Genomic DNA, 3456 nt, shown 5'->3' with positions numbered 1-3456 from the left:
GTATCAGATACTCATAACTCTGCCCGTAGAACAGGCTATCTTGACATGACAAATGTTAACTTCTACCGAACAATACGAAGAATTTTGTTATTCAGACTATAGCCAACTATTTCCCAGCATGGACTTGGACGGAGTCAGTTCACATAAAAAACAAAAGTAAATTCCACATTTAGAAAAAAAGGTCATCATTTTTGTTTATATTTTTTTTTTTTAATTTTGTTGGAATTCCATGTTGTCTTATGGAAATCAGATTATGCCATCAAGTGGTTACCTTATGAAATCAGATTATGCCATCAAGTGATTACAACCCGATGGAAATCAAATTATGCCAAAGGGAACTAACTTCATATTTCATTGAAATCAAGTGGTTACCTTATGAACTTCAGATTACCGTCCATCTGCTGCAAAGTTTACTCACATTATGCCTTATAACCTATTCGAAGCACATAACAACAAAAATTTGCATAGCAACTTTAGAAACCAATTCTATGCCAATATGATCCATATTTTTCTACAACTTGCATTAGCTTATCAATAAAATTATGTTTACCGAATTGTAGGATGACCATCTGAACCCTGCAAGAGGGTTTTGAGTCGTGACACCACGTCGTTCAAATGATTGAGTTGTACTTGTTGTGCCTCCCGTGCTTTTTTTTCCTCTTCAATTTGTTTCGTCAGCTCCTCTCTTTCCCTCATAATTTCCTCCCTATCTCTTTGCCGCTCCTCTTTCTCCTTTAGCAACTCCTCGTGATCTCTTTGCCGCTCCTCTTTCTCCTTCAGCAACTCCTCGTGATCTCTTTCACGCTCCTCACGAAGAGCCTCCAATTCCGTTCTCATTGACTCCATATGTTTGTCACGTGCTCGTGCCACATTGGAAGCTGTTGAAGAGGGTTGTGGGCCTATCCCACATCCACGCAAGTAATTTTTTTTTGCCCCGAGCACTTGCCTTGATAGTTCTTCGTGGGTCAATGGCAACCCCGCATCGGTGGCTACGACTTGTAGATTGACCATATCATCCTATCATGGCAAAAAAATAAGAAAGTCAAGATAGTTGAAGGAATTGAAAACAACTTTAGTAATTGATACACAACAAAATTGGTTTCAACATTCAATACTCACATGTAGCTCACCACATTTGGGGTCAATCCAGTCTCCCGTCTTCTTGGACTTGTGTGATTTCTTATAAAATTCAGGGAAATCTATTTCTCTATCCTCATTTGCCTATTATGTTTCAAAAATTTCCATTGATGAAGTACTACATAGTAATATTCAAAATGAAGAAGAATCAATCATCCATTATATTACTAAACAAATAACTACTTCTCACCATAAGCGACATTGCTTTAGGAAATGATCGCGATCCACTTGTATGATTGTACGGGAGCATAGCCCTATTTGCTTTACCAGCTTTAGAGCGTTTCTAACAAGAAAAAAAAAATTACAAACATAAACCAATTTTGTTAGAATTTTTATTCATATTCACATCAATGAATTTCAAGAATGGGGTTTCTAATTAATTTGTTACCAAGTGAGATTCGTCTTTCCAAGCAACATCAATAAGATATCTCCAGTCATCCAAGCTCACTCCACTAGGCGGATGACTATACGGGTCATCAACACCCTTTTCCTCAAGTTCGAGGAACTCTTGCTTTAGATTGTACCTCCAATCCTTGTATAGCAAATATGCCTTTCTATCAAGAATTTGTTGAGCTTGTTCATCATTATCAAAATCATCCCCGATAACAAACTTGTCCTACAAACATAATAAGACAATTAGTACATCAATTAATTTAAGCAATTACAAATAACTTAATAACGACATTATGGGAAGATAAATCTCGTACTAGCACCGCTTGGATGACCGCATCTTTGGTACTTTCATTGATTTTCGTCCATGACTTCACGCTCTGAAGAGGGCACAACCGTCTAATTTGCAATCCCAACTCATTCGTCGCTGGGGTTGCATTCCCTCCTGTGATTGCGTTCAACACCCGATTGACATACACATGTAATTTCTCTCCTTTTTTCCTGGCTATTCTTTTTTGCACTCCTTTGCCCAATGTACGTCCTCGTACACGAGTTGCTCTTTTTCGCCCTGCTACAAAAGGGGAAGCACGCCACAAATTACAAACAGATTTAAGGAAAGATGTTCGAGTATTGCTTGTTGCTTCAATTTAAAAAAAAAAAATACATAAACACATATAAGCATCTTAATTACAGCGAAGACAATAACTGACTATGAAACTAATATCGTTAATTACAAGTGTACAACCCTTGGTTTCTTTTAAGTTTAGAACTCAACTAAATCAATGAACTTTATGTTTAAAAACATATGTTTAAACAGTGTGCCTTACTACTGTTTGCGTTATTTTTGTGTTTTTCTCATCAGCTGAGTCAACAAGAATAGGTTTCTCCAAAGCAAGGGCTGTGTACTTCTCTGACAGCTTCTTCAGTAGTTGTTCCAAACACTCGGTACTACTGCCAGCAGAAACCACGTCCTCTGTAACAGAATCCTTCAACAAATCATGCACCAAATCCTCCAATATTCTTCTTATCTCACCTTCACATTTTCTTTGTTTTTCTTCCTGTTTATGGGGTTTTCATTGCCTTAAAGACCTGACTTAGGCAGCCCAGGAAAAAGGAAAAAAGAATTTGTAACGAAGTAAGTGAAATGCTCTTACCCACGCCACCTGGCTGCGTCTCCTCCACCACTGTTTGTGTATCATCTGGTGGCTGTGTCTCATCAGATAACGTCAACGGGGTGCCAATAACTGCTGGACATGCTTCAGAGCCTGATAATACGTTGCCACTTGTTGCTGTCTTCCGCCGCCCCGTCTTCATACCAGGAACCATGGTACCTACATAAGTAACCAGTTGGAGCCTTGTATTAAGTAACCAGCAGATTAACCATGAATAGAAACATCCCAACTCAGATTAACCAGCAGATTAAGCAACCAGCAGATTGACAAGATTAACAACCAGCGACAGCAGCCAGAGACAGACCAAAAAAACTTATCAAGATTAACCAGCAGAATCACTATGATTCACTATGAATTTGCTTCAGTAAATCTGTCAGCAAATGAGTAAACAGCAGCAAACATACATAAATCTGACTTCACTATGAATTTGCTTTTCAATTTTCTGCCAAAGTTCATACAAATCGTATAGGAAGTTAATTACAAGGGTATTAAGTCCATAGAATATGAATGTAGTTGGGAAATTGGGGTCCAAACAAGAAGAAGAAGAAGATGAAGAAGAACAAGAACAAAAAAAACAAAACAAGACATAATTAGTCTACTCACATTTAAAACTAATTTACTGAATAAACAAAGAATGAAGAAGTCATTTGAATAATTTTAGGAATGTTATGATGATTTTATAAAATACCCATTTGAAATACCCATTTGAATACTAATTATTCAAATGGGTATCTCGAATACCCATTCGAAAAATGAA

The 3456-nt window shown here is 37.4% G+C and overlaps 1 long non-coding RNA gene across 1 annotated transcript; it reads right to left on the bottom strand.

The window, feature by feature from the left end:
* Positions 1-1326: 1326 nt before the first annotated feature.
* Positions 1327-2189, bottom strand: LOC145796621 (uncharacterized). The gene is made up of 3 exons (XR_014337100.1): positions 1845-2189; positions 1526-1753; positions 1327-1420 (listed from the first exon to the last, which is right to left on the bottom strand). It is a non-coding gene; the product is annotated as an uncharacterized LOC145796621 (long non-coding RNA).
* Positions 2190-3456: the final 1267 nt, after the last annotated feature.

The sequence above is a fragment of the Camellia sinensis genome, chromosome 8, assembly GCF_055761805.1.
Source record: "Camellia sinensis isolate YWXY chromosome 8, ASM5576180v1, whole genome shotgun sequence".
Lineage (NCBI taxonomy): Eukaryota > Viridiplantae > Streptophyta > Magnoliopsida > Ericales > Theaceae > Camellia > Camellia sinensis.
This window is presented reverse-complemented; position numbering and strand designations above follow the sequence as displayed.